This window comes from Cynoglossus semilaevis, chromosome 15 (genome assembly GCF_000523025.1).
Source record: "Cynoglossus semilaevis isolate Cse_v1.0 chromosome 15, Cse_v1.0, whole genome shotgun sequence".
Classification (NCBI taxonomy): domain Eukaryota; kingdom Metazoa; phylum Chordata; class Actinopteri; order Pleuronectiformes; family Cynoglossidae; genus Cynoglossus; species Cynoglossus semilaevis.
In genome coordinates, this window is record NC_024321.1 from 12750768 (window position 1) to 12762609 (window position 11842).

Sequence of the window (11842 nt, forward strand, 5' to 3'; positions counted from 1 at the left end):
GTTCCTGCCCCAAAAAAGTTAATTTGCTGTCATCAGAACTTTTTAGGGATCCCCTGATTTAAAGTTTCTCCCTTTGTTTCAAGACTTTTTTCTGAAAAAAAAAAATACTGGCAGACACAGTGGAGCCGGTATTTTCTTTTCTTTCTTTTTTTTCCCTCAGTCCTCAGTGAAGAAATAACAAAAATCTACTAAGACCTTAGCTGTAATGACAACTTCACTGCAACACCTATAGTAACATAACATGGTCTCTGTTTCATGACTGAATGAGTTTTGTCAAAATGGACAGTTTGCAAGGGTTGTAGTAAAGTCTGTAGTAAGGGGTACACTAGTTGAACAAGCCCAATAGTCTACGTACATACTGCACATACATTCCCTAAAGGATGCTGATTAAGCTGTGGGAGAAAGAGAAGTCCATCCCAATTTGACCCCATACAAACACCCGATAGTTAAGTGTGCTATCTGTCAACAAAGAGTAACAAAGGTGTAAGAACGAAGGTGAAATACAGATGTAAATGTTTAATTTCCTCAATAACTTTTATTTTCTCCGATGGCCTTATTGGATTAAATGAAGCAACTACCCAAAGGTTATGTATTCTATGCACAAATTCTGTAGTCATTTTTATTGAAGTATATGTTTCCAGAATGTTCCCAAACTATTGTTGACTTCTTTTTCGTACTTGTCAAAGTGCAGACATCAATTCCTTTTCATTTTTCTCCCGGCATAATAAACATTTCTGTGCGATATGGTCTGACAAAAGTAAATACATTAGTTGTGAAGACGTAAGAAAGTAGAGAAAAAAATAACTGCTGATATTCACTCAAGTCTTAAAAGAAAGATTTAAACCTTAAGGTATAAATTATATAAAAAAACAACCTTTCACTAACACCACTGTAATGGGAAATGAACAGTTTTGCTTTTGTTTGGGAGAAATTGAAATTTTTGAACCATTTGTCTTTGACTAAGTGCAAAACCTCTAAATCCAGCAGCAGAGATATAACTTTCCACGGGGATTCAGGTAATGACTGTGAAAATGAAGGAAATGAAGTTGGTGAATAAAGAATGGCTACTTATTATGAAGGTAGGACCTTACTTTAGAAAAGTTTATTCATTGTGTTTTTGGGTTTGTTTTTTTCAAACAAACTCAGTTTGAAGAGCAAAAACTCTTAAGTAAATGCTTGAAATGCACCAAGGACAAAAGCCCTGAAGCCATTCCTCAGAATATATATTAAAAACGGTTTATTTGTGTATGTGTGTGTTGTTTAGGAAGTGGAAAGAGTTCACTTAAGTTTGGACTTTTAAAATATTCATGTATTACTATTAGTGCTGTACCACTGTACCAGTAGAAACATATTCATGTCTCCATCATACTGTATGTGGTGCTGCCACACTCTTATAGTGATTGGTGTTAGGGCTGGATGTCTGTTTTCCCTTCCTGTCTTGTCTGCTGGGTGGAGTCAGTGTCATCACACTCACCTGTGTATCTGATTAGTCTCACTGGTGTCACCTGGTGCCCTGGGTATATATACCTCCCTCCCTCACTCTGTCTTGGTGTGATCATTGTTTTCTAACTGTTTGTGAGTTTCCTGTTCTGTGGGTTTTTTTTTTTTTTTTTTGGCCTTTTCCTCTTTTGTTAATTTGCACTTTGTGAATAAACCTGATCTCCTGGTATCGCATTCGGGTCCTGCCCGCTTCCCATGATGTCGACACGTAACAGGTGGTTTCAATCAAAAAGGGCCAAACAGACGTGGTGCGCTTTACTGCTTATTTTATTTTCCTTTAAATCAATCACAAACCTAGTGTTGCACTGACACTCCACGGTGGAGCCCATAGTGGGAAGAGCCAACAGTCTGACATGGCACAAACTCAATGCACTGTCAGATGTACAGTCTTTAGATGTTGTCAATGACTCTTATAGGTCTTGTAATGTTTTTCTGTGTCATATATGCAACAGTGCTTACGTGCTTCCTAAAGGATGGATTACGCAGAGCCTAATATATCACCTGTTTGTATATATATATATACCGAGAGAGATAGATTTTAATTCATGGACAAAACAAAGGAAGATCAACTCTGTACAAAGGTTCTTCTAGAACAACTACAAAGTTGCTGGTACTGAGTTAGTATCTTATAAAACGTTATACGAGAGTCGGTGTTATTTTTACTGTATGACTCTCAACAGATGGTGGATGGGAGGAAAATACAGTAATCAGAGGAAACTCATTTCCTCTTCTCTTCCCTTTGTCTCTTTTTATTACACATTGACTTTTCTGCAGAAACTTTATTTCAAAAACTGAAATGAAACTGTCGACGGAACTGGGACAGAATGCTGTTCACTGTTTATCGTCTATTGTGTTTGGGTCTCCATTGTGTTTGGGTCTCCATCATACAGACCTTGTCACATTAATTATTTCTTTTATTAAACCATAGATTTTGCTTTGTTACATTTAAAGTCATGAAACTGTTTTGGTCCACCTTTTATAACTTACACATATATTACTGTGTAATTTTCCAGCTGTCACTGTCAGGTATTATCGCTGTTGAACAGTTACCATTTTATTTTGGATGTTAAGTGTTCTATTTTTTTTTTTCACTGTGTGTGCCATCACACAACACCTCAACTACTTTCAAAAAAATAATTTATTTTCATGTATTTATTTTCTCCTGCAGTGAAGCCTGGATGATAATAATACAATATGTACTGTATTGTTATGATGGCGATGCTGATCACAGACACGCAGCGGTTGCTGTCACAGTCAGTCTGTGGGTGAATAAGGTATTTTTTTTACTTCAGCCGGTGTTTGAGTCCAAAATGTCATTAGTTAATGTGGAAAAATCTTTGAAGCTTAATGTTTTATTTCATATCTTTGAAGGCAAATTCTCCAAGGTTTACATTGACATAAAAGCCTTGATTCTCATTGATGTTTGAATGGATCTTAGGGACTTGTCTGCGTCAGACAGGTATACTCGGAAGGACTGTTAAGTTTAGTAACTGCTACATCGCCTCCACCAAAGTCTATGAAATATTCTGCAATGTTACATCACAGAACACTTTTGTATTCCAAATGCATCACCTCTTGTCTCGCATAAATAAAAGGATCAAAGAACTTCTCTACAAACATTGGTGATGCGACGGTATATTAAAAAAAATAAATAAATACGATTTTCTGTTGGCCAAGACAGTTTAACAGCAGGTTTAAGGAAATTATGTGTAAAATATTGCATTCTAGTTCATTCTGTTAAAAGGCTAAAACAATTAATCCTTTGTTTCTTCTTTATTGAAAAAGAGAGCAGCCAGTTTTGGCAAAACCTAGCTTAATGCAAAGCTTTGCCAAAATCACTTCTTTGGTGTTTATTGTATGGACACTGATACACTGATTCAACAAATTCATAGCACTTGACACCAATGAAAGTGAGGCATACACTAAAACATCTTTTTTTTCTTTTAGGCGCCTGGGGAGCAGTGTGTGGGAACGGTGCTCAGAGCAGCTCAGTGATAACTTGACAGATGGTGGACTCGAACCTGAGGCCTTTCAGACCAAAGTCCGCTTCCTTGGCCTCTAAGCCACCACTGCCCCCCAAAACATCATCAACTATATGCATTTTTCTTCAGAATAATTATTGCACAATTATTGAGCTGTTTATGTTTCTCTCTTTTTCTTGTGGGAGAGGGTATTAACCACTGTTGAAGCTCAGCTTGAATTAGGTTCCATTGGGTATTAGCATAGCATTTTAATTCCTTTCTAGCCTAAAGTGAGCTTCCTTGATGGTCCAAGCCACTCATTCATGGTAATATTTCCATGTTCTTGGATCTTTCTACTTTTCTTTAAAGAAGTAGATTGTGCCTATAGCAAGGAGGTGATGAACAAAAGCTAACGACAGGATGTTAGGGATGTGTGATATATGGACAGTAAGATCTTGAAACAGTGCCCTTTCATGGACGTGGGCTGCTTCAAGTCTCCCCCTGTTACTAACGCATGAGGCAAACAATCAAAAGTTAGAATGAGAACTAGGATTACAGTTTTGTCTCAGCATCCCACATGAGGAAACAGAAAAAAGACATGTAAGAAAACAAGTCTCACTTTATTCCCAGGCCAGAGCTGGTTGATGTCCTTCCAGGTCTGAACATGTTGTGTCACATCTATTTTTCAATTTTTTTTTGGTGCCAGCTTTTGAGTTTTTGGATTTCACAGCGTGCGTTCAGCTCTGTTCTGGTTTTCACATGCATGTCGGTGAACGCAGCGCAGCAGGGCCCGTGCTGGGAGATATTTTTGGGGATCAGTTAGGACGTTGGAAACGAACGCACCCAAAGGACTTGGCATATCTGTGCCCAGGCTTTCAAAGACAACACGCCCTCATAAAAGCTTTCAAATAAGGACGTCTCGGCTGAAACGTGTTTGAAGTCACATATTTTTACACCTTCTTACTTGATCTGCACTTGTATTCTGATTCATTTTTGTCTCATCCTCTTAGGTGAGTGGTTGGTAGTGAAATGCTTTTCATAAAACTGATGTGTTTATACTTTGCATTGACATTGACATAGAAACTAATGGAGGTGAAATAGGCAGAACAAAAGCAGCAGAAGAGAACTGTAACGACTGAGATGGAGGAAGAAATGAAACAAAAACAAAATACTTCAATGCAACAACAATTGTACATCCAGGGTAATTACAAATAAAAATGCTAACTGGAGTGTTTTAAATTAAAAGTTCTTGTTTGTTTTATTTATTAGACTACTTATTTACTTAAGAGATTTTTACAATTAATGAAATATAAAAAATAATGATAATAACTATTTTGAAGTCTATTTGATGCCTTAGACAAGGGGTCTAAGGGGTCAAATTCAAATAAAATGAAGTGAAAATCTAAATTTTCTCAAATATTATTATTTGATCTTTAATTTAAATCCAGACCAAAAAAAAAAAAAAAAAAAAATCCACAAACGTAAATCACAAACGTAAATCAGACAGTGATATACAACTGGTGGCCCATGGGCCAGACTTGGTGCACGAAACCCCTGATGTTCATTGCCTTAGATGTTAATTAAAGAATTACCCCCAGTAACTTCATGAATTACCTTTGTTTCTAGCTCTTGGAATATGATTTGTTTTTTAAATGACAAAAAACAGAAAGACAGAAAAGTTAATATCTTCCCTTCCCATCCCACTGTCCTTCAAACACTGAGATGATATTTATTTCATTGTTTTTTTTTCTTTTTAATAAATTCCCATTTGCTTTCCTCCCTTGATTTCAACCATTCTCTAGGACTTTCTTTAAATGTCACATCACTTACAAAAACTCCACATTTAGCAGAACTGTCACTGTGTTGAGCCAGAACTGTCAAACCAGACCTTGGAAACAGTATTTTGATTGAAAAATAGGACATTTCATTTAAATTTCCAGTGACAGTTAGCAGTTGGTTGTCAGTGCAGTGACCTCGCAGGTCACAGTAAAAATACCCAAACTGTGGGGGATGATTCTGCAACTTTTTTTAGGAACCATCAGTCATTTTGTGCAGTGTAGGCAGATTCTACACAGAGGGAAGCAGTGGAGATTTTTTTTTTTTTTTGAAAGTATATTATGTAATAAATATACTGTACTGAATCATCGAGTGACCATGATATGTCATCAGAGGTGGTAAAATGTTCAATCTATGCTGATTTGATTTATGGCAATGGCACATCCTGTAGAATTTATTTTTAAATTTAAAAGTCTGGTCATTTTTAGTTTTTATTTCCTTTTCTCTCTCTCTTTAACGCTTCAGCCTAAAATAAAGCTAGATCCAGTGTAAGTAATATTGGAAAAGTGTGTGTACTATTTTGGTATCTAACCTTGGTGAAGTATCATGTGTTGATAGATGATTCACCACTAAAGCAGGGACATCAGTAGAATCTGGCTTCTGCTCCTCATCTGAGATAGTAATAGTTGGAAATCCTGACCACTGGAACTGGATTCAGCCATAGCGTTTGTTCTTTAAAACTGTAATTCCTGTAGCTAAGAACCTGTTTGTTGAATCAGCTGAGATTCCTGCTCCCCTGCCCTCCATCAACTGTCCATACGTCCGTCTGTCTGTCTGTCCCGGCCTGGAAATTTACGGCGACTGCTGCAAAAACTCCCGTGAGTTTAGAGAATTAAGGTATCCATTCCGACGACAGTTTTACAGCAGCTAAGTTCACTTAGCACTAAATCCTCCTCCTCCTCTTCCTGAGTCAAACTCTCCTCATTTTTCTGAGCAGCAACGGTGAGGAGGGAGGGAGAAAGAGACGCTTGGATTTAGTGTTTAATTTGGTTAATATCGTCGGCTCTCTGTAAATTTACTGCTACCCTCAATTTGAATTAGACTGTGGGGAACGGTTAGAGAAAGAGAGAGAGAGAAGTGGCGTCTATATGAATGGACACTAATGCAAATGCACAAGAGCGGGTCAATACTGCTGTGTTTGCTTTTCTGCCCCGTTTACCCACTGTGTGTGTCTGTGTGTGTGTGTGAGTGTGAGAGAGTGAAATATAAAAAAGTACAAACATATTTGACTTTTTCTCTTCTCTGGATTAAACCATCTCTGTCCCTGTGCAGGAGTCTGGAACCTGGTGAAATGTTGCAAATTCACAATTTTCTGCACAATTGACGGCACAGTGTCGGTGGTCGATGTTTGTGTCAGCAGCACCTTCATCTTGCAGGGACAATACGTCAACCGCTTACTGTACTGTGAAGACCTTAACTGCTGTGGTTAAGGTGAAGGACTGAGAAACGAGCAGATCAGAGGAGCAGCTGAGATTGACCAGAGTGGAGATAAAGTGGGTTTGTTGCTGTACAAAAGTGTGCTGAAGGAGAGATGGTGGAGATGTTTGGACAAAGGATGTGAGAGATGGAGCCCCCAGGGAGGAGGAAGAGAGGAGGGGTATACTGTATTGATAAACTGGAAAAGGCTGATCTGCTGTGGTGACCTGTGAAGGAAACAGTTGGAAAATAGAGGAAAAAAGGAAGATTGAGTCATTCACGTTTTTAAAAAAATGGCAGTTAATACCATGCTAAAACTGCCGCACTCCATTCCTACTGAATGCCAGGTTGTGTTCACCAGCAGCACAGCTACAGCTGTCAATCTTCAGAACAACCATCGGTTCAGAGTTCTGATGTTTAAACTGACTGAAGTTCACCTTAAACATTTGATACAATCTCTCCACATGTGTACAGTATATTTTCTTTTCCAAGAACCAGTGCCTTGTGTTTCCTGTAAGTGAGGCCAGTCTTTCTTAACAGTTATAGACTACCTTTCTTCTGCTTTTATTCAAATGTCAATCCCTGAAGCACTGCACCTCAGGTGACTGAAAGAAGGATTAATTTTCTGCTGAATACATCTTTCAGGGTCTCCTTTTATTCCCTGGAAACAATGAAATAGACTGGTGTCTGCACTGACCTTGCTCAAAATACAGTGTTTGTTTTTTTTCCATGTTTTTACTGTTAATATTTCCCTCTTTTTTATTTGACTGTTGAATTTTAATGTTTCAACTTTATCAACTGAGACAGCCAATGACAAAATAGTAAACCTCGGCATCAAACATATCTGAAGATTTGTGCCTGACATAACCGGGCATTCAAAATCTAGTGTTCAACATGAATGACATTAGAAGTAAACACATCATATAACGTGTCTGCAGAATTGTTGGTGCTTTAATGTTCTGTGAGTTTTGACGTACTAAAAATAATAAATAAAATAATAACCATCTTATTGTAATCTTATCATAAAAAAATGTGATTACACTTGCTGTGAATTCACCCTCCAACCAGGTATAAACATTTATAACACATTTAGTTCAAGCATCAAGTACAGCGAATGGACGATGTCTTTGTCTCTGAGTCAATGGGATCGCAGGCTATGAGTCTTATTAATGTTAAACTTTTCACCCAAAAAAAAAAAAATTATATATTTTCAGCTTTTGGGTCATCAATTTTTTTTTTTTTTTTTTTTTGCGGTGGAGGTCCATACACCCCCCCAACCTCACCTCCAACACCTGCAATAGTAATATCCAGTATAATGAGTCTTTGCCAAGCAAACACACCCAGCAACAATATTGAGAGCTTCTTTTCTGTCCACAGACATTATTTCCCAAAGGAAAATGAAAATTAAAACAAAGAAAAGAGAAAGAAATTCATCCAATTCACCCATCACCGGGAACTATGTCTGCAGCAGACTCTGCTCCAAGTCTGATGGGATAAAGTTTTATGCGAGGTGAACTTGAAAAAGAGAGAACATGTTAAGGAAGTGAGGGGGTAGGTTAATTATTTACTCTTAATTGACCATAGGTGTGAATGGAAGTGTGAATGGTTGCTAGTCTCTATAGGTGGCACTGTGATGTTCTGTCGGGGGCATTCCCTTGCCCTGCTGGGCTTGGCTCAAGATGTGTGCCCAAAAAAAAATGAATTTGAGTTCTTATGATTATGTTTTCACATTTAAAAACTAAACACTCCATAATCTTCTAAACTTAGATTATCTTGATTATTCAGCCTTAAAGCAGTGATATGTGTCACAGTGTCAGACGAAGTCAGACTCTGATCTGAACCTTTGCCTGGGACTTCAAGCTTTACAGAGATCGTGTCACATGTCGGGTACTGTTGTTGTTGCCTGAGGCCTCCTCAAGCAACGCATTAATTTAGTCGTGACCTCTGTGGAACCTCAAAACCAAAAAATATATATATACAGTACATATATATATATAAGAGGAGAGAGATGAAAACACAATGATTATCACAATTCTGATATCTAGATTTTTACAAAATGACACCTTTTGTATATTATGGCCAGATGTGATCAAAATCTTTAATTTGGTTTACAAAATTGAGAACCAAAAACCAGTTGATTAATATGAACAGTCGTCATTGAACAGGTGGCTAATGCACTGTACTGTAGTGATGACTACATTTGACAAACATTTGACAATTTTATATCTCTTTAAATATAAAAAGTTACACTCTTAAGAGTAAAGTATTCAATTTCCTCAAGTAAGACCTTCATAATATGAACAGCTGGCCCTTTAAACTAACCTTAAACTACCCAAAAAAAGACCCAGAATTCAAGTAGATTTCATCACCTTGAGGCTTTCGTGGAAATTCAGCTCAGCCTTTGCAGCATTTAGTCTTCAGAAAAAGTGAAGATATCTCACCTGGAAACAGCCTGTGGATTCAGGGACGAGCAGGTGCGCTGGGGGAGATGACATTACAGGTGTGCGTCGGGATCAGAGAGCACAGTAATTTAGACATGGTAACCACAGTGAGGCCTTCGCTGCCTGGAAGCAAGCGACAGGATTATTAAAATGAATTCAGAAGCTCTGCAGCAGCATGAAGAGCAGCAGCTGCTGAGCCAACAAAGTGTTTATCAGAGACTGTGCTTTCCTGCAGGCTCTTCCAGTTTTCCAGGAACCTCTGAGGAAACATTCAGGTGTTAGTAGTCTGTGGGAAGGATCTGCTTTTCGCCAAACATGTGACCAGATGGTTTTTAAAGAACGCAGGATTAAATGAAGAGCACGTGGCTGCTCTGCTGGCACGCAGGAGGCCCATCATCTGATTGGACCCCAGCCAGGAGATGCCCCGGTATCGGTTCACACGAGCTTCCACGGTTTCAGATTTGACCTTTGGGAGCGTTCAATTAGAGCGACAGACATTGATCTTCATCGATCTCTGATGGGGGTTTGAAAGTTTGCCAAGTCTTTTGGAGCTCGATCAGTGGAGATGTTTTTTTTTTTTTTTCTTTTAGCTCTCACCAGAGAGGAAATCTGAGCAATGCCCAAATCTGCGGGAGAGTCTTCAGTGAATTTAGATACGACCACATAGACACTTTATCACTCTATCATAATGGAGAGACTGTTGGGCTGAGAATGAATAAGAAAAAATAAGCAATAAAAAGAAACCTGGGAGAAAGAAAAAGGTACAGTAAAAAACACAGTATGAAACATTGAAATTGTTGAGCATTTGCTGCACTACAGTGCATAAAAGATATGTGTTATTATGTGACTTTTTGTGGCTTTAGAAATTCTTCACTGAGATTCACCTCGCTGACACCAATTTACAACACAGCAGCAGCAGTCAGCCCTGGCTCAGACCTGTTGTTTTCTTTTACACACTTCTGTGTGTTTTTCCCTTGTTAGTCCCCTGTTTTAAAAGCTATCATTAGAACATATTTTATGCAATTAAAATTATGAAGCAGGTTTTTTTTTACATGTGTTGATGATCGATGATGAATGTGAAGGACAAAGGCGTTGGACTTCCAGGTATAAGAAAAAGAGAAGTCCGAGTCGAGAAGGCAGATCAGTTCTAACGATGACTTCGGACTAATTTCATAAATGTCTGCACAGCTTCCTGTGTTTCTATCTCTGTCTGTTCCTACAATACACAACTTTTGTACCTTTGAACTTAAATCTAATCAAAGACTGTCATCTCCTGACTTGTATTTTGGTCGGAGCTCAACCAATATTACACAACAGCTGCTTCAGTATACATTTTCTGAACTGCAAATAACCATCAGAGTGGGAAAAAGAACATTTAATAATTGTGCAAACTGAAAACTACATGTGTTATGTGGCTTTTAGGCCCAGACAACAGTGAAAATGAAGTAGTTACCAGCCAGAGTTCACGCCGACGCCTAAAAGCGCAGCAGATCTTCATTAAACCTGAGGATAATGACAGATATTAGAGCCTCGTGGCTCATGAAAGAAGAGCGTGGGTCTTTTAATTGTTTTGAAAATAATTATTAACACAGGCAACTTTAACAAGCTTGCCGAGTTTAGCAGTTTTTTCGTGTGCTATGAGCTGAAATGAGTGGAAACTTCTAGGAAAATCCTGGAAAAAATCCTGAGTCAGCCTCCCACACATTACCCAAGACTTTTTTTTTTTTAACTCTAAAAATGCATGAATTATGATTATAAAAGCAGGGTAATTTTCACATTGCTCTCTGTGGTGAGCAGATACGCTCTGGTTCTGCCGAAGCCTCCACTCTGATAAAAAGCCTCGTGGTGGGTTGATAAGAGTTAGCAGAGATAGTGGCCCCTCTGCTGACGCTCGGCTCTGCTCCAAGGAATAATTTGTGTTTTTAATGTAAATATGCATTATGTAAACTGGCCGACTCATTAATCTTTCCATTAGTGCTGCGGTTATTAATTTTCATTTACAGGTGCACAAAAAGGAGACTTGGCTGCAAACCTGCAGCTGATTTATCACTCCAATCCAGGAGGCGAGATAAGTGTTTGCACCAGAAAAGAAAACACTCACAAATAACAAAAAAAAATAAAAAATTTAAAAGTGTGTAGAAGTACACGCTCAAAGGACAATACTGCTGACTTATCTGTTTTTTGGGTTAGGTTTGAAATGTTATCACATTGAACTTGGACTTGAAATGACACTTACTTTATATTATTCTTAGGAAGAAACAAATCAGGTGTTTCTTTAAATCTGTAAGTAATTGCAAAGAGTTACGTTTAGTCCCAGTGCAATTGCTATTACTTTAAAATCCTGTGTAAAAACGTATATATGTATTAAACAACAATGAACGGTAAAATTAAAATTGATTTCAAACCATATCATTCACCAACACAGATGAAAAAGTTTGAGGTTACGATTCCAACCGCAAACATTGGGCGCCGTTTAGTCCTCGTTTTTCTTGCTCCTCATTTCCTCCCTGTCCGACCCTCCTGACTTCCCCTCGGTTATTTTAGACACGGCATGCTGTGGTCAGGCATTTGGCAGCGCAGCTTCCAGCCTCACCTCGGCTTCCGTTTGATTAAATCGTAGCAGTAGCGGCGAGACAGTTCCTGCCGAGTCGGGTGCAGGAATATTAACCTTTGCTGTCGGAAAGGACG